Below are 20,159 nucleotides of genomic sequence, written 5' to 3' on the forward strand. Positions count from 1 at the left end.
CATCTTTTGATTTTGTTGTTGGTTTTTGCTCTTTTGTTCTTCTGGGGTTTTTTTATATTCATTTTTTATAATTTAAGGGGTGTGTCAATATACGTGTGAAGGTTCCACCTGAATCCCCCTCCCCTTTTTTTCTTTCCCTTTTTTCTTATTCTCCCCACTTCGGTCTTTTTGTATTTCTTCTCTATTCACTTTTTACTAGGCATGTGTGTGTGTGTTTACTTTTCTTGGGGTTGTTCTGTTGTTGTGGTTTGTCTTGTCTCGCTTTGTTGTTATTGCAGATTGTTTTGCAGTGTGGGTTGGTTTCTGCTTTGCATCATCATATAGAGTGGTGGTGGGGAGTGGATCTCAGGGAAAACATACCACAGTAAGTGAACATTTTAATTTCCAAGTAGCATCTGATTCCTAGCACCCCACCCCCACATTTCCTGAATTTCAAAAACTACAAGAGACAGCAAAGCTTCCTATCCACCATCCTATTTCAAAATAGAACAAATCCAGAGCCCAGATCAGGGAAGAATAGAGGACTGAGCAAACATCAGAAGAGAAAGCCTCTCCCACTGACACTGAATAACAGAACTAAAGAGATCTATAACAAATGAGGAAAAGTCAAAAGAAGACCTCAGGCAATTTCAAGTCCACCAAAGTCAAAACTCCTGAGAAATCAGACCTTGGTGCCCAAACAATGGAAGTCACCAACAACTGGCCCCAGAATACGATAGGGATCAGGGAATGGTTGGAAAGAGTGAATAAGACTCAAAAAAGACAAGATGCAACACTAAAAGAACTTGTAACAGAGATTCTGACAATAACAAATTTCATCCAGGAAATAAATAACAAGATGACAAGCATGGAAAGCAGAATTAATCTAGCTGAAGAAAGAATCTCAGAACTTTAAGATCAGAACATGGAATTAACCAAATCTGTAAAAAACATAGAAAGAAGTCTCAGAAAGAAAGAACAAAGCCTACAAGAGATGTGCCATAATATCAAGAGGCCAAACCTACGTCTGATTGGTATCCCAGAAGAAGAAAGGGAAAATGAGAACAACTTGGAACAAGTATTCCAGGAGGTAATCTTAGAAAACTTTCCCCATCTCACCAGAGATGTGACCAGTCAAGCACAAGACATACATAGAAACCCCACAAGACATCAAATGACAAGACCAACCCCTAGACACATATTAATTCACCTATACAAAGTAGGCACAATAGAAAAAATCCTAAAGGCAGCAAGAGAGAAAGGTCAGACTACCTATTGGGGAAAACCAATCAGAATATCAGCAGACCTATTGGCAGAAACACTACAACCAAGAAGGAACTAGAATCCTATATTCAAAGTCCTCAAAGAAAAGCATTTTCAACCAAGAATTTCCTATCCAGTCAAGCTCAGTTTCACCAGTGATGGAGAATTAAAAATTTGCTTTATACATGCTGGTGCTCCTGTGTTGGGTGCATGTATGTTTAGGCAGACATACAATCCCTAAGAGATTATAAAGCTTCCAGACCAGCTCTACAGGAGACACTTAAAAATGTATTAAGCACAGAAGAAAGAAATAAAAAGAATGACCACAACTTCCCAAGAGAACAGCAGAGCACAGAATCAATAGAGAATACAGTGCAAAAAGAAACTTGAAAATGCATGCATACATTAACCCCAAAGCCAAAAGAAAACAAGCAAACAGAAAAACTTTATAAGAACCTCATGCCTCATGATAAGCAATCACATTCCAATAATCAACCTGAATGTGAATGGACTAAGTGCACCACTGAAAAGACACAGAATGGCTGACTGGAGAAGAAACCATGACCCCATTATTTGCTGCATCCGAGAGACTCATCTCACTACAAGGGACGCACACAGACTCAAAGTTAAAGGATGGAAAATGAGTTTCCAGACAAATGGATCACAAAAGAAGGCAGGAGTTGCAATCTTAATATCAGACAAAACAACCTTTAAGCTATCAAAAATTTAAAAAGATGCAAAAGGACACTACAAAATGATAAAAGTTTCAATCCATCAACAAGAAATATCCATCCTAAACATACATGCACCCAACACAGGAGCACCAGCATTTATAAAGCAAATACTAAATAAACTTAAAAAATATATTGACTCTAACACTATTATAGCAGGAGACTTGAATACCCACTGACAGCCCTAGATAGATCATCAAGGCAAAAGATCAACAAGAAGATCCAAAACCTAAACTTGGCACTTGACCAAATGGACTTAGTAGATACCTACAAATTATTCCACCCAACAAGCACAGAATATACATTCTACTCATCACCACATGGAACATACTCCAAGATCGATCACATCCTTGGCCATAAATCAAGCATAAACAAGTTCCATAAGGTTGAAATCTTGCCATGCACATTCTCAGAATACAGTGGAATAAAAATAAATATCAAAACCAACATTTCCCCAAAGCCCACAAAGACATGGACACTAAATAGCATGATGTTGAACAACGACTGGGTCAATACTGAAATCAGAGAAGAAATTGAAAGATTCCTGGAAACAAATGAAAATGAAGAAACATCTTACCAAAACCTCTGGGATGCCATGAGATCAGTTCTAAGAAGGGAATTTATATCTCTACGAGCACACATCAAGAAAATGGAAAGATCACAAGTGGAGAGCCTAACAAATCACCTAAGGGAGCTGGAAAGAGAAGACCACCAAAACCCCAACTTTAGTAGAAGAATCCAAATCACAAAAGTAAGAGCCCAAATACAGGACATGAAAGACAAAAATATTATAGAAAACATCAACAAAACAAAAGGCTGTTTTTTTGGAAAGAATTAACAAGATTAATGGGTCCCTAGCCAGAATGACCAAGAAAAAAGGCAGAAAAGGCCCAAATAAACACAAAAGATCAAATCACAACTGATCCTGAAGAAATACAAAGGATTATCAGAGATTACTATGTACATCTACATGGAAACAAACTTGATAGCCTAGATGAAATGGAGGACTTTCTGACATCACACAAACTGCCCATTTTATTTATTTATTTATTTATTTATTGAGTTGAAATCTCACTCTGTCGCCCAGACTGGAGTGCAGTGGCCGCTCCCGGCCACCACAGCCTCGGCCTGTTGTGTTCTGGCGATCCTTCCACCTCAGCCTTCCTGGTAGCTGGAACTACAGGCGCGTGCTACCACGTCCGGCTAATTTTCTGATTTATTGTAGAGATGAGGTCTCGCCAAGTTGCCCAGGCGGGTCTCGAACCCACAGACTCAGACAATCCACTCACCTCAGCCTCCCAAAGGTGCGGGATTACAGGCTGAGCCACCGAGCCAGGCTGAAACTGCCCATTTTAAAACAAGAGACATTGAGACACTAAATAGACCAATAACAACCCAGGAAATTGACTCTGTCATATGAAAACTACCTACCAAATAAAGCCCCGGACCGGATGGCTTTCCAGCAGAATTCTACAAAACGTACAAGGAAGAGCTGATACCAATCCTACTGAAAGTATTCCAGGCAATTGAGAAAGATAGAATTCTCCTCAAATCATTTTATGAAGCTAACATCACACTAATACCCAAACCGGGTAAAGATCCAACAAAGAAAGAGAACTACAGGTCAATATCCCTTATGAACATAGATGCAAAAATACTCAACAAGATTCTCGCAAATCGGATCCAAAAACACATCTCAAAAATCATCCACCACTGACTAAGTAGGCTTCATCCCCAGGATGCAGGGCTGGTTCAACATTTGCAAGACCATAAATGTAATTAAATACATCAATAGATGTAAAAACTAGAAACACATGATAATGTCATTAGATGCAGAAAAAGGTTTTGATAAAATCCAGCATCCCTTCTTGATAAAAACCCTCAAACACCTAGGTATAGAAGGAACATACTTCAAAATAGTAAGCGCCATCTAGGACAAACCCATAGCTAACATGTTGCTAAATGGACAGAAACTAGAAACATTTCACCTGAAAACTGGAACAAGACAAGGTTGCCCACTTTCACCCCTCTTGTTCAATATTGTGTTGGAAGTCCTAGCTGAGGCAATTGACAAGAGAAGGAAATCAGGGGTACCCACATAGGAAAAGAGGAAGTCATGTTACCCTCTTTGCTGATGATATGATCCTATACCTTGAAAATCCAAGAGAATCTGTCAAAAACCTTTTTGCGTTGATAAAGGACTTTGGCAAAGTCTTAGGGTACAAAATAAATGTTCAAAAGACTGTTGCATTCCTATACACCAACAACAAGCAGGCAGGGACCCAAATAAAATGCACAATCCCATTTACAATAGCCACCAAAAAAATGAAATACCTCGGCATCTTCCTAACCAGATAAGTGAAAGCCCTTTACAATGAGAATTACAAAACACTGCTCAAAGAAATCCAAGAAGACACAAACAAAAGGAACAATATCCGATGCTCATGGATAGGAAGAATCAACATTGTTAAGATGTCCATCCTACCAAAGGCAATCTACAGATTCATATGCAATACCCATTAAGTTACCAACATCATTCTTCTCAGACCTGGAAATGACAATACAGAAATTCATATGGAAACATAAACAACCACGAGCAACCAAAACAATCCTTAGCAAAAGAAACAAAGCAGGAAGTATCATACTTCCAGACTTCAAACTTTACTACAAGACTACAATAATCAAAACATCCTGGTACTGGTACAAGAACAGGCATAAAGGAACAGAAAAGAGATTCTGGAAACAAAGTCTCAATTTCTCAACCAACTCATCTTTGACAAAGCCTCCACCACCCACTACGGGGGAGAGGAGAACCTATTCAGTAAATGGTGCTGGGAAAACTGGTTGACCACATGCAGAAGATTGAAACAGGATCCCTACCTATTACCTTACACAAAAGTTAACTCTAAATGGATCAGAGACCTAAACATAAAACCTCAAACTATAAGAATCTTAGAAGAAAATGCAGGAGTCACCCTTATGGAAAGTGGAACTGGGAACAAATTCCCATTCAGAACCCTAAAGGCCAATACCTTAAGAAATCAGATAGACAAGTGGGACCTTGTCAAACTGACGAGCTTCTGCAAAACAAAAGAAACCATCAAGAGAGCAGGGAGACAGCCCACAGAATGGGAAAAAATATTTGCCAACTGTAGATCTGACAAAGGCCTAACATGTAGGATCTACAAGGAACTCAAACACACTGAAAGGAAAAAAACAATCAGCCCCTTTAAAAAGTGGGCAAAAGACATGAACAGACACTTCTTAAAAGAAGATATACAGGCACATAAAAAAGTGCTCAGCCTCACTCGTCATCAGAGAAATGCAAATCAAAACCACTCTGAGATATCACTTAACCCCTGTAGGAATGGCCATCATTAATAAAACAAAGAACAACAGATGCTGGCAAGGATGTGGAGAAAAAGGAATGCTTCTACACTGCTGGTGGGAATGCAGACTAGTACAACCTCTTTGGAAGACAGTGTGGCAATTTCGGAAAGAACGAGAAATTTGCCTTCCATATGACCTAGCAATTCCCCTATTGGGAATATACCCGGAGGAACTCAAAGTATTCTACGAAAAAGATACCCGAACACGTATGTTTGTTGCAGCTCTATTCACAACAGCAAAAACATGGAACCAACCACATTGCCCATCGACGCTGGACTGGATTTTTTAAAATGTGGTACAAATGCCCAATGGAATATTACACAGCCATAAATAAGGACAAATATATGGACTTCATAGCAACTTGGATGGATTTGGAGTCAATCAGACTCAGTGATTTATCACAGAAACAAAGAACAGAGTACCATATGTTCTCACTCATAAGCTGATCTTGTACAATTATAATGCTATAAGAAAGCAATTGGCAGTAGTGGAAAACTGTCAGGGGAGGAGGGGTAGGATTGGCAGTTGAGAGAAACTGCTAGGGGAGGGAGGGGCATACCTCATCAACAAGGGTAGCTGCATGATCAATGTTTATATACCTAACCCCGAATTATACCCCACATCTCTATAATAAATAATAATTTTTTAAAAATAACAAGCCAGGTATGACGGCTCATGCCTGTAATTCCAGCACTTTGGGAGGCTGAGATGGGAGGATTGCTTGAGGCCAAGAGCTTAAGATGAGTCTGTGCAACATGAGATTCTGTCTCAACAAAATAGCAGGGCATAGTGGTCTGTGCCTGCAGTCCCAGCTACTCGGGAGCCTGTGGCAGGAGGTGCACTTGAGCCCAGGAAGTCAAGATTACCATGAGCTATGATGAAACCACTGAACCACGACAGCCTGGGCAACAGAGTGAGACTCTGTCTCTAAAAAAACAAAACAAAACAATGACAAAAAAAACAAAAAACAACAACACGTAGTGGCTTAAAATATCACAACTTTATTAGCTTACAGTTCCACAGATCAGAAGCTCAGGCAAGTTTAATTCACATAGTTCTCTGCTTAAAGTCTCACAATGCGAAAATCAAGGTGCCAGTTGGGCTACATTCCTTTCTGAATGAATCTTCTTCCAAGCTTATGTAGGATGTTGGAAGAATTCTATTGTTTCCAGTTGCAGGACTGATGTCCTAATTTCTTTGATGGATGCAGCCGAGGGTTGTTCTTAGCTTCTAGAGGATGCCCTTCCTCCATCTTCAATGCCAGCAATGGTGGGTGGAGTCTTTCTCACACTTTGAATCTCTCTGACCTCCCCTTCTACCTCATCTCTTCTCTGCATGTCTCAGACTGACTCATAAGCCTTCCTCTTCTGTTTGTAATGGTTCATGTAATTACATTGGGCCCACCCTAATAACCCAGGATCATCTCTGTATTTTAAGGTGAGTTGATTAGCAACCTTCATTACATATGCAAAGTCATTTCACAAATATACCTAGATTAGTGTTTGCTTAAATAATCGGAATGGGAGTTTTGGGGATATGTCTAGAATTTTACCTACCATGGGATTTTCCCCCAAGGTCACACAGCTAGTTAAGAGGTGAAGCTGAGATTAGAATGAGAGTCTTCTGGATCCAAAACCATTTGGTGTGTGTAACTCCTAATTTCCTCCCCTCAGACCTTACCAGTACATAACCAAAGGCACATTTACAGCAGTTCTTTGTACCCAGCACATTATTATGTCCATCTTTCAACTAAACAATTTAAAAGCATAATAAATGACAAAAAGCACAGTTTGAAGAGACTGAACAAATATCAGAACCAGAGTCAGATATGGCAGGAATGTTAGAATTATCAGACCAGAAATTTTTTTAAAATTATGATTAATGTGCTAAGAGCTTTAAGTGGAAGAAGTAGACAACATGCAAGACAGATGGACAATGTAAGCAGAGAGGTAGAAATTCTAAGACAGAATAAAAGAGAAATGCTAGAGGTCAGCAACACTGCAACAAAAATGAACCTCTCATGGGCTCATTAGTAGACTAGACACAGCTGAGGAAACAAGCTCTGAACTTTAGGTTATGAGAATAGAAACTTACAAAACTGGAAGGCAAAGACAAAAAAAGACTGAAGGAAAACCCAAAACAGAATATCCAAAAACTGTGGGTCAACTATAAAAGGTGTAACATACATGCAATGAGAAAACCAGAAGAAGGAGAAAGGAAGAGAATATTAGAAGGAATGACTGAGAATTTCCCCCAATTATTGTCAGACCCCGAGCCACAGATCTAAGAAGCTGAGAGAACATCAAGCAGAATAAATGCCCAAAAAACTACACCTGGCCATATCATATCCAAACTTCAGAAAATAACTCAATGAAGTAGGTACTAGTATTACCCCCATTTGACAGGTGAAGGCATTGGGGCTTGAAGGTTAGGTCACTTGCCCAAGGTCACACAATTATAAGTAATTGAGTATGGATTCAATCCATGTCAGTGATTCCAAAAACCATTCTACTACCATCTGATTACCCCCAGTCTTGGCTTTACCACATATTTCAGGCAAGTTGCATACGTTTTTAAGGTATATCTGTGCTTATGGTCTGAATGTTTGTGTCCCCCTAAATCTCATCTGTTGAAATCCGTATTTCCAAGGTGACGATGGTATTAAGAGGTAGGACCTTTGAGGTGATTAGACCATGAGAGCAGAGTCCTTATGATTGGGATTAATGTCTTAAGAAAAGAGACCCCAGAGGGCTAGATCCCCCTTTCACCATGTGAGGACGCAGCAAGAAAGCACCATCTATGAATAAGAACAAGGAAACAGACCCTAAACAGAGACCATATCTTCCAGTTTCTTGATCTTGGACTTCCCAGCCTTTAGAACTGTGAGAAATAAATTTATGTTGTTTATGATCTTCACAGTTCATGTTATTTTGTTATAGCACCCCAAATGAATTAAGACAACCAATAAAACTGAAATAACAATTTCCACCCTCACCAAAACAGGACATTGTAAATTCGTCATTTTGACCCTGAGAATGATGAAACCCCAAATAAAGCCTGGCTATGAGAGAGGTTCTGTAGTATCTAATTTCATAATTTATCATTAATTAAATAATAAATAAACATAAAACTTTTGCATTTTATCAAAGTTATAAAAAATATTACTAGTAGAAATAATACAAAATGAAGCCCAAAAAGGTAATAGTTACATTTGCTGAAAAATTATTGTAGATAAAAACAAAGAAAGACATCTTTTTTGTCAAAAAACTGAAAAAAATTGATCTGATAAAGTAGACTCGGTAGAAAATCAGGAAAACAAAATGAAAAATGAGTAAAAACACACATAGCAAAGTATGTCAACTGCAAACGGAATAAGGAACAAAATCTTGAAAAAATATAGATTATTGAATATGACCAAGGCAAAATGGACTGTGTAGAAATAATGACTATATATGCACAAAATTAATTTCATTATAACCTTTACAAAGAAATCAATTGATTTTGATAAAAATAATTTAAGCAAATGAAAAGTAAAAATGGAAAAGATTTTAAATATTTTAACTTCAGCACATAGAAAATTGATAAAAGAAATAAATAGGCTTAGCAGTGTTCTCCCCAGAAAATACTTTAATGAAGAAAATTCATCAATGTTGTAATTAAGAATCATTATAGCAAAATGGTTTAAGAAGTACAGGATCCGGAGCCAGACTACTTGGGTTTGAATTCCAGTTCTACCACTTAACTATAAACTTCAGTTGGTAGGTTAACCTCTTTATACCCCCAATGACTTCATCTGTAAAATGGCGATAAAAATAGTATTCAGTTCTGGTGAGGAGTGAATAACACGGTGTGTACAGAGCACTTAAAAGTGTCTGGCACATACGAAGTGCCATCTAAACATTAGCTACATACAAATCTTCCCTTTCTCACTATTTTCTGGGCCTGCATCACTTCATATTGGGTCATAGTCATTGCATGACAAGGTGCCACCGAGGCATTAAGACATGCCTGCAGTTGAGAGAACTAGTGTGTTGTCAATGATCAAAAGTCCAGGTTTGATAATAAACAAATTTCAGGTTGTTTCTATTGCCAGAACTAGATTGCTTTGCAATGATTATAAAAAGTAAGTTGGTGGTTTTTCAAAGGAGTTTTCTGAGTTTTTTAAATGTAGAATATTTTGTTCTCTAGTGCTGGGAAGGTGGTTGGGTAGTATCTATAGAAAAGAGTTGATCTTCATCAAAAATATATGTCATTTAGGCACATATATATTTACGTTATAAAATTGCCCTTTGACTCAAAGATGCTGAATCTGGGCACTTTCCTTCTAGGTCTTTTTTTATTGTTAATTTGATCCTTTTGCCTTTAAATAGAAAGAATGTGTTGCACACAATAATCCATACTAGTGTTTAAAACTCATTATGTGGAAATGTTAAGGGCTGGATGTAATGGAGAGAGGAAAAACAACGATGATAGCACCATGGACTGGAGAATATCTTCCCTTCACCATCAGTTTTTTTTTTTTTTCTTTATCCCATAATGAAAATTTTCAGTTATTTCCATTTCCCCTACGCCAGAACTATTTTTTACCCCTCAAATGCCTGTCACTCTCCCTTTTACCTTCTTACTACTCAGTTTTGAAGGCTTAGTTTATTTTCCATGTCCTCCTTCCTCTACTAATCGAAAGATTCACTCTCTTCTCTGAATTCACATTGCTTTCCTTACTTTGATCATGGAACTTTAGACCTCGTGATTTGTATTGATCTATGTGCCATGTGTTCCACCCACCCCGTTGGTTTTTTTTTTTTTTTTTTTTTTTTAAACAAGTGTAATCGGCTTATTAAAATACTTGACTTAAGCATCAGCAATGGTGACTTCAACCTCAACTCCTGGCTCAATACTGATGAAAGTAATCTGCTTGACAATCTCGGAAGGATTGTGCAAGTCGATGATTGACTTGTGGATCCTCTCTGGAAGCGATCCCATGTCTTGGAACCTTTACTACAAGTTTTTCTTGTAGTGATTCTCAAATTCTTGGTAGGCATGTGAACCAGTCCTTTCACTTTGAGATTTTTTTTTCCTTGATCAGGTCAGCACACACTTTCTCCAGAGATTTCACGTTGCGGCTGGTGAGGTTGATCCTAATTTGGTGGATCGCCACCTCGGGCTCCACGGGTGTCTTGCCGGTGTCTTTAAAAGCCATGGCTGTGGCATGGCTTCCTGACCGACTTGTTCCTGGGCGAGAACGAATAGCGGTATATCTGGAGCAGGAGCGGGAGGATCACAGCTCCGCAGCACCCACGTCTGCGTCGTCTTCAAAAGGTCATGTGTTCTTTTAGTTCAGCGTTCTAAACCACAGCTGCCTCCTGGAATTACCTGGGGACCTTTAAAAATGCTGATGCCTGGGTCCCACCCCAGAAATTCTTATTTAATTGGTGTTATATGCAGCCTGGAGACTGGGATTTTTAAAAGCTCCCCAGGCAATCCTAGTATGCAGCCAGGGCTGAGAACCACCATTTTAGTCCCTCATGAATGTAAGCTCCTTTGTAATAGAGAATGTTTCCCATTAGCAGCCCTGGGACTTGTTCAGATGCTGGCATACCTGGAAGTTATGGTGCTCTTTGAAGAACCTTATAAAATATTGATGCATTTGATTGAATCCTATAAATGAAGAACAATTTTAGTGGCAAAGAAATGACTGTGGTTTGAGTATAAAATATGAAGGCACAGTCTTGTGCACATATAACTCAGACAAGCTTTTGAACTAAACATGATTGACTGATTTCCAGTTTTCCAAATATACCTTGGCTTCTTTTTCTGTCATATGTAGCTTTCACTAACAGTCTAGTAGTAACAGTTTTCAAAGGTTTGTTTTATTATTTGAATCAAGGTCTCACTCCTTCAGCCAGGCTGAGGTGCAGTGGCATGACCACAGCCTCAATCTCCATGACCCAGGCAATCCTTTCACCTCAGTCTCCTGAGTAGCTGGGAGTACAGGTGTGCACCACCATGCCCAGCGTATTTTTTGTAGAGAAAAGTTCTTACTATGTTGCTTAGGCTGGTCTCAGACTCCTGGGATCAAGCAATCCTCCCACCTTGGCCTCTCAAAGGGTTAGGATTACAGACGTAAGCCACCATGCAGCCCATGGTATCAGAGATTTAAACAAAAATTATAAGCCAAAAAAATGAAAAGTGAATGAATTCCATCTTTTTTGCTTTTTTTTCCCTGCAAAGTGAAAAAAGCCTACTGTTACTAGATCTTAGTGTTGGAGTACCTTTATTCAGCTTGTAGACACCCCATACAATAATAATTGCTGGCACTGATTAAACCCTTATTACAGAACAGATACTTTCCTGTATATACATTGTTTATACTTCATTTGCTTTATAGATTTATATATTACATACAAATTATCATTTTGTAATGAAAACATTTGTTGAAAAGGGATGAGTATGTTACAAAAGCATTTTATTTAGAAATAACTTGTCTGAATCAGGCCCCTTGAACCTCTATATAAAATAAATTTGTATTTTATTAAAAACAATGGCATGCTCATGAATTTGCAAATGGTAGTAGCTATACATGTAAGTCATTATTTTCATAAAATTTTTGGAGCCCTAGAAATAATTGCACAGTTGGGTAGCAATCTGAGACTTACAGGTTGTAAACTAAATGTTGAACTATAAATTTGGAATATGTGGTATGCTGATTAATGGCCCCTAAAGATATCCAGGTCTTAATCTCTGAAATGTGTAAATTTTACCTTATATGGCAGAGGCATATGTATAGAAATAATTACATTAAAGACCTTGAGATGGGGAGATTATCCGGGATTATCTGGGTGGGCCCTAGATGCGATCACATGTGTTCTTATAAGAGTGAAGTGAGGAGGAAAAAAAAGTGAGGGAGATTTGACACAGAAGAAAGAAGGTGATATGACAACCCAGCAGGGAGACGGAGACAGACAGGGAGAGAGGGATGAAGGGAGAAAGAAAGAGACAGAGTCAGATAGACAGAGACAGAGAAAGATGAGAAGATGCTATGCTATAGACATTGTAGGTGGAGGAAAGAACCATAAACCAAGGAATGCAGCTCCAGCAGTTAGAAAAGGCTAGGAAACAGATTCCTAGAGCTTCCAGGGAGCATGGCCCTGCCAATTCCTTGATTTCAGGCCAGTGAAACTGATTGTGGACTTCTGGCCTCCAAAACTGTAAGAAAATAAATGTGCATTGTTTTAAGCCCCCTAGTTTGTGGTAATTTGTTGCAGCAGCCTTAGGAAGTCAATATAGTCTTACCCCACTTAGATATTGTCAGGGAAAAAATGAAAGACAAAAGTTCAGGTATAGGCCATTACAACACTACAAAAATAGAGGGACATTTCAAAACCAAGGAAATATTGACCAAACCTATTACTTTGTTTTTAAATTGATGTGGTATACAATGAAAAACTGCGCTTATTGCTAATGTAGAAATCATTTCAGTTGAACTATCTTAGGAGAAATTTGGCTCTATTTTTGGATAGTGTTCTCCCAGCCTGACATGTGCCAAACCAACCCTCTCTATGTGGTTTACATCAGGAAATGTACTTTTTTAAAGCATGTTTTGAAAAAAGACAACTGAAAATCATTACATGATAGTTAAATTTTGACTTGAAATTCTTCTTTTAAAAAATTTAAAAGCTATCAATGACGTATGGATTATCAGTTGTTTGCTTATAAGTATTTTTAAGGCGCAGATAGACTTATCAAGACTTTAATGACTAAGGATGTCATCAGATGAACCATTTCATTAAGAATTTGGGGGTTTTCCCACTAAAGATACTCCATGGGCAGGTATGAGATTACCCTCACATCCTGGTGATGACGGGATGGCATACTCACAGAAGATTTGTCTTCACTTAAGTTGTCTGGAAGATAAACTCACTTTATCTAGAAGTCAACATGGATGCTGATTGGCCATTTGTAATTAAAAAGGGGGGAGTTCATATAAAGAAAACAAAAATAAAATATCATTTAGTGAAACAGGTGTTCCCTTGAGTAGGTTGTGGGAGTTGGGCTGGGGAATTAACCTTTATTTTTCAAAAAGCTTGGGTAATCCAAAATGTCTGATCCTATAAAGGTTTAGTTTAATGGCCATTACAGAAGGCTAATAAAAATAAACAACTATCCCTAAAAGTACCAAGCCATAAATTCTGTATCAGTTAACCTATGATTTGCAAAAGAAGCAAGAAAAATAAATCTGTGACTTTTTGTTTTAGAAGTTATTTTGTATTGTTTAGTTTTGTTAACAATAATATGTACCCTGGAGACGAATTATCTCCCTTTCATTTCCTGGTCACAGATTACTTCTAAGCTTCATCTTTGTTTTAATATCCATTTTGTGGTGTTTAATTCTGTCTTTCAGTCATGAATAAAAATATTGAAGTAAGGACGTGTAAGTAAGGATGTAAGTGATTTGCCACACATGCAGCCAAGGTTTAAGTCATTTCAAGCCATTAAAGCTTATAAAAGCAAATTATTTGCCCTTTCTAGGTCCAGTAACAATCACTTTCACCAAAGTGGTTTTAGAGAAGCATAGTTACTGAATTAGATCCTGCTGAATTAGTAAGTTTATACTCCCCCGAAGAGTATTTAGTAACTCAGCACATCTGTAATTTCTAAATTACTGCTCTTATAAACAAAGATAACTGGAGGCTACAACTTAATAGCTCTCTAGACAGTTGTCTATTCCACTTCATCACTGGGTGATATCTTAATGGGAATTCTATACGTCATGTAACTCAATATAGGAACAAAATGGCGACAGTAGCAAACAAGGTCTCTGGTTTGTGTGCTAGAAAGCCTGGACTCCGTCTCTCTAATGAGGACATCTGAATGGTATATCAAGCTTCAGAAAATCTGGATCGCTGATGTTGACAATCAGAAATCCTGTTTAAATTAATTCCATCATGTCTCCTGAGAGAAAAACAGAAAATGACATTTTGACTGACAGTAGGTTCCTATGACAAAAATATTGACCGTAAGAGGAATGGGATAATAGTTGCCCCATCTTAGGGAGCATGGGGAGTAATGTCAAGAATGAGTAGGGAGCCCCAAAGTAGAATAGGTTTGAGAAGCCTAGGCACTGTAATAGATATTGGGGTTTTTTGGGCAGGGACAGATATTTTCCAATAAGACCCAAGTGGCTATCACTCAAATGTCTATGATAGAGGTGGCAAACGTTTTCTGTAAATGGCCAGATAGTAAATATACTGCGCTTTGTGTCCCAAGAGATAAAATTGAGGATATTATGTGGGGGTTTGTATAACAAGAGAAAGAACAAATGTCCACACATTCATTGTTCAGTAATAGTGATTGAGGGCAAATTTTTCTCATCCAAAAAAATTTCAATCTCAGCCCTGAGCTAAAAAGAAAATCTCAGCCGGGCTCGGTGGCTCAGCCTGTAATCCCCCACCTTTGAGAGGCTGAGGTGAGTGGATTGCCTGAGCCCGCGGATTCAAGACCCGCCTGGGCAGCGAGACCTCATCTCCACAATAAATTAAAAAATCAGCCGGGCGTGGTAGCACATGCCTGTAATTCCAGCTACTTGGAAGGCTGAGGCGGAAGGATCGCCGGAGCCCAGCAGGTCGAGGCTGCAGTGGCCGGGAGCGGCCACTGCACTCCAGTCTGGGTGACAGAGTGAGACTCCAACTCAAAAAAATAAATAAATAAATAATAAAAAAATAAAAAATAAAAGACAAAGAAAATCTCAATAAAACTTTACCACTGCTAAGCCACTGAACTTCGGTACTGTAGTGCCAATCAGATATTCAGTTCCTGTTTTTGACAAAAATTCACAGAATTGTCAATAACTATGTCCAGTAGAGCATGTGAAGTTCACTACTTACACTGATACATGGTGTGATAACATGTGATAGTTGTAAATATTTTCTGCAAAGTCCCTGTAGATAAATAACGCACTGAATAACCATAGACTTTAAATAATTTAATTTTCACAAGTTTTGTAAATTTGTCCAAGCTTTTTTCTGTTACACACACTTTTTTTTTTTACCAACAAGTTTTACACATCTTAGCACATTCCACTTCAGTTTGCACTGAATTAGTGCTTTTTCAACCCCTTTGAAAACACTGTCTCCTGTAGCTGTTTCATGCAGACTATTCATATTCCGCCACTTCAGACTTGGCATTGCCTCCTCAAACAATTGAGCAATATTGAAAACATCTGTCAACTCATCAAAAATACAGGAAAACCACTCAATCTCATTTGCTCATTTTTTAATTGGCTATTGATGGTGCTCCCACAGCCTCCACTCTTTGAGCAATTGTTCTCACCAAAAGGCTAATAGTTTTAAACTAGTTTATTTTCTCTAGGCACATTTCTGCAAGCAAGCACAGTTTAATTAACTCACCATCAGTAAATAACTTTTTTTTCTTGGCTAATAAATGAGCCACTTGGAAGCTTACTTTGGTGGCAGCCTCATTTCCTTTTCTATTTTATTTTTGTGTAATTCTTGAAGTAATTCTTCAAGGATGAAATAATCCATTTTAAATTTTCTGATTTTTCCAACCATTGCCTTCCTGTTAATTGAGGATATTGTGATAAGTTCTTTGTCTTGTAATGTTGACATGTACTGTATTCTTCTAGCACACTATAACTGTAGTGTCATTGTGTAATAAATTACTAATTAGATAAACAAATATCCACTCTCTAGTGTACCTTAAAAACACAACAATCAGAGTCAGGCATTACAGCCTGAGACTGCAGTACCAGCTACTCAAAGGCTGAGGTAGGAGGATTGCTTGAGCCTAGGAGTCCAGACTGGGCCATATAGCAAGAACTCTGTCTCTTAAAAACAATACAAAGTCCACTTTATTGTTCTTGTTTGACATGATGGGTATGCATTGGTAATTTTTTTAAGGTTGTGCTATGTAAATATTCATGATACTTGAAATGCTGTAGAATCATAAATGCATCACTGCAATTTATAGTGCACTGAGCAGCAATGTGAAGAGAAGATGGAACAACATTTGGTCTCCTTGCAACAATAGTTGACCCTTGAACAACTGGAGGGTTATGAGCACCAACTGCTGCACAGGCAAAAATCCCAGTATAACTTTTGACTTCCTCAAAACTTAACTATGAATAGACTACTGTCGACTGGAAGCTTTACTGAGAACATGAACAATAGAATAACACATATTTTGTATATTATATGTATGATATACTGTATTCTTACAATAAAGTGGACTAGAGAAAATAAAATGTTATTAAGAAAAATCATAAGGAAGAGAAAATGCATTTACAGTGCTGCACTGTATGTATGAATACCATAAGTTTGGGTTGTCTGTTTGTAAGATGAATGGTCTATCTGCACCTGCCGCTGCAGGCCACAGTCTACAGCACATATGAAGCAATTCAACTCTTTCCTATAATGTCAGGACTTTGCTTCTTAGGAGAACCTCCAGCAACACCAGTGGCACTTCGCATGGGTCTCCTGGCATTACTCAATACTTAGGGCATTAGACTACTAAACATGATGACAAATACTCGACAACCGGCAGAATCACTTTTTACTGCGATGGGCGATTTGCTGGAAGACAACAGTTCACGCGATGAAGCGTGTCTCATGGCATCTTAAGGGAAACTGGCAACACCTGAGCTTGCTGCAACAGCAAAGGGAGATGGCCACAAAATTATTGTGTAGAATAGTATGGAATACAGCTAATTTTATGCAGTTAGGATTTAATACTGCATCTTTATGTCTGTTTACGTTTCTCTCAACTGCAGGTGGTGCCATGCACAGTCTATCAGTGTTTATGTGCTTCAGTTTTGAAATTTTTAACTTTTGAAGATAGATCTGTGTATATTTTATGGTAGTAAAGATAAAACAGACTATTATCTACATATATTTTATACATTCATGACATATCTAACTTCTTAACCATTTCCATATTTCTAGATTATGTGGTTAATCTGTGAATTTTTCAAATTATTGCAAATCTCCAAAAAAAATTCCAGCATATTTACTGAAAACACATAAGTGGACTCACACAGTTCAAACCCCCATTGTTTAAGGGTCCCGTTGTTTAACTTAACTCTATTGTTATAACACAAAAGCAACCATAAATGATACATACATGAATGAGTATGACTGTGTTCCAATAAAACTTTATTTATGGGCCCTGGAATTTGAATTTCATGCAATTTTCACATGTCAAGAAATATTTTTCTTCCTTTGATTTTTCTCATCCACTAAAGAACATTAAAACTCATTTTTACACAAAAATAGTATAGGAGAAAAACTTCATGACACAGGAGTTGGTAGTGATTTCTTGGATAAGAGACCAAAAGCACAGGCAACAAAACTGAAAATAGACAAATGGAACTACATCAAACTCTAAGACTTTTGTGTATCAAAGGACACAATCAACACAGTGAAATGATAATCTATAGAATAAGAAAACAGTTTGCAAATCACATATATGAGAAGGGGTTAATAGCTAGAATATATTAAGAACTCCCACAACTCAAAAAACTCCCCCAAGTAATCTAATTTAAATATAAGCAAGGAACTTAAACATGTGTTTCTCCAAGGATGATATACAAATGACCAATAAGCAAATGAAAAGATGTAAAACATCACTATCATTAGAGAAATGCAAATCAAAACCACAATGAAATATCAACTCACAGTGTAGAAGTATTCCCTTTTCTCCACATCCTCACAAGCATCTGTTGTTTTTTGTTTTATTAATGATAGCCAGTCTTACTGGGGTTAGGTGGTATCTCAATTGGGAATGCAAACTAGTTCAACTTCTATGGAAAACAGTATGGCAATTTCTAAAAGAACTAGAAATTGATCTTCCACATGACTCAACAATCCCCCTACTGGGAATATACCTGAAAGAACTCAAATCATTCTACCAAAAAGATACTTGCACATGCATGTTTATTGCAGCACTGTTCACAATAGCAAAAACACGGAACCAATCGTGCTGCCCGTCGAAACTGGACTGTATAAAATAAATGTGGTACGAATAAACAATGGAATATGCCGGGCTCGCTGTCTCAGCCTGTAATCCCGCGCCTTTGGGAGGCTGAGGTGAGTGGATTGCCTGAGTCCGCAGGTTCGAGACCCACCTGGGCAGCGAGACCTCATCTCTACAATAAATCAAAAAATCAGCCAGGCGTGTAGCGCATGCCTGTAATTCCCGCTACTTGGAAGGCTGAGGCAGAAGGATCACCCAAGCCCAGCAGGTTGAGGCTGCGGTGGCCGGGAGCGGCCACTGCACTCCAGTCTGGGTGACAGAGTGAGGCTCCAACTCAAAAAAAAAAACCCAAAAAAGCCAAAAAAAAAAAATGGAATATTACTCAGCAATAAAGAAGGACAAACATATGGATTTCACAGCAACTTGGATGGATTTAGAGTCTCTCATACTCAGTGATCTATCAAAGAAACAAAGAACAGAGTACCATGTTCTCACTCATAAGCAGATCCTGAACATTTACCATAATACTACAAGAAAGGGGTTAGCAGTAGTGGGATATTGCTGGGGGGGGGTGTTGGCTGGGGGAAAGGACATGACATCAATAAGAGTACCTGATCTCAAACCAGGCGAAGTGGGGACCAAAGGGAAGCCCAAACTTTACCTATACAATGACCAATTGTCTACCTAATACTGAATTGTAACCCACATCTTTAAGATAAAAAAAATTTTTAAATTAAAATAAAAAGAAATACCACTTCACACTCATTAGGATGGCTATTATTTTTAAAAAACCATAAAACAGGCCATGTGTAGTGGCTCATGCCTATAATCCCAGCACTTTAAGAGGATGAGGTGAGAGAATTGCCTGAGCCCATGGATTTGAGAACAGCCTGGGAAACTTGGTGAGACCTCATCTCTAAAATAAATAAATAAATAATTAGCTGGGTGTGGTAGTGCGTGCCTGTAGTTCCAACTACTTGGAAGGCTGAGACGAAAGGATTGCCTGAGCCCAGCAGGTCGAGGCTGCGGTAGCTGTGAGTATGCCACTGCACTCCAGCCTAGGCAACAGAGTGAGACTCCAACTCAAAAACAAAAACAAAAACAAAAAAAACATAAAATAAAAAATGCTGGCAAGGCTGTGGAGAAATTGGAACCCTGTACATTGTTGGCGGAATTGTAAAATGGTGCAACTGCTATAAAAAACATATAGCGGTTCCTCAAAAAAATAAAAAATAGGACCACCATGTGATCCAGCAAGCCCACTTCTGGGTATATTTCCAAAAGAATCGAAAGCAGGGCTTCAGAGAGATATTTGTACACCCTTGTGCATAGCAGCATCAGCCAAATAGTGGAAACAACCCATATGTTTATGGACAGATAAATAATATGTGATATATACATACAATGGGATATTATTAAACCTTAAGAAGGAAGGAAATCCTGCCACATGCTGCAGCAGGGATGAACCTTGAGGAATTATGCTAAGAGAAATAAGCCAGTCACAAAAAGACAAATACTGCCTTACTCTATTTGTATGAGGTATCTAGAGTAGTCTACCTCTTAGAAAGTAGAATGGGCCATTGCTTTCCTAGACCATGGTCTGACCATGTGGCTCCCTGAGCCACAGTCACCATCTTTTTGAGTCTTGGCCCCCTCCCCTACCTTTGGGCAGTAAATATCCTCTCTCTCTCTGTCTTTCTCTAATTTACTTTCTAAATAAACTCTATTTTCCAATCTAAAAAAAAAAAAAAAGTAGAATGGTGTTTGTCCAGAACTGAAGGAAGGGGCAAATGGGGAATTGCTATTTAA

General features: G+C 38.3%; 1 pseudogene; it reads right to left on the bottom strand.

Annotated features, from left to right (window-relative positions):
* Nucleotides 1-10,156: 10,156 nt before the first annotated feature.
* On the bottom strand, nucleotides 10,157-10,563 carry LOC103272123 (annotated as a pseudogene).
* Nucleotides 10,564-20,159: the final 9,596 nt, after the last annotated feature.

This window comes from Carlito syrichta, unplaced genomic scaffold (assembly GCF_000164805.1).
Source record: "Carlito syrichta isolate Samal-C Ts95f unplaced genomic scaffold, Tarsius_syrichta-2.0.1 Scaffold111481, whole genome shotgun sequence".
NCBI lineage: Eukaryota > Metazoa > Chordata > Mammalia > Primates > Tarsiidae > Carlito > Carlito syrichta.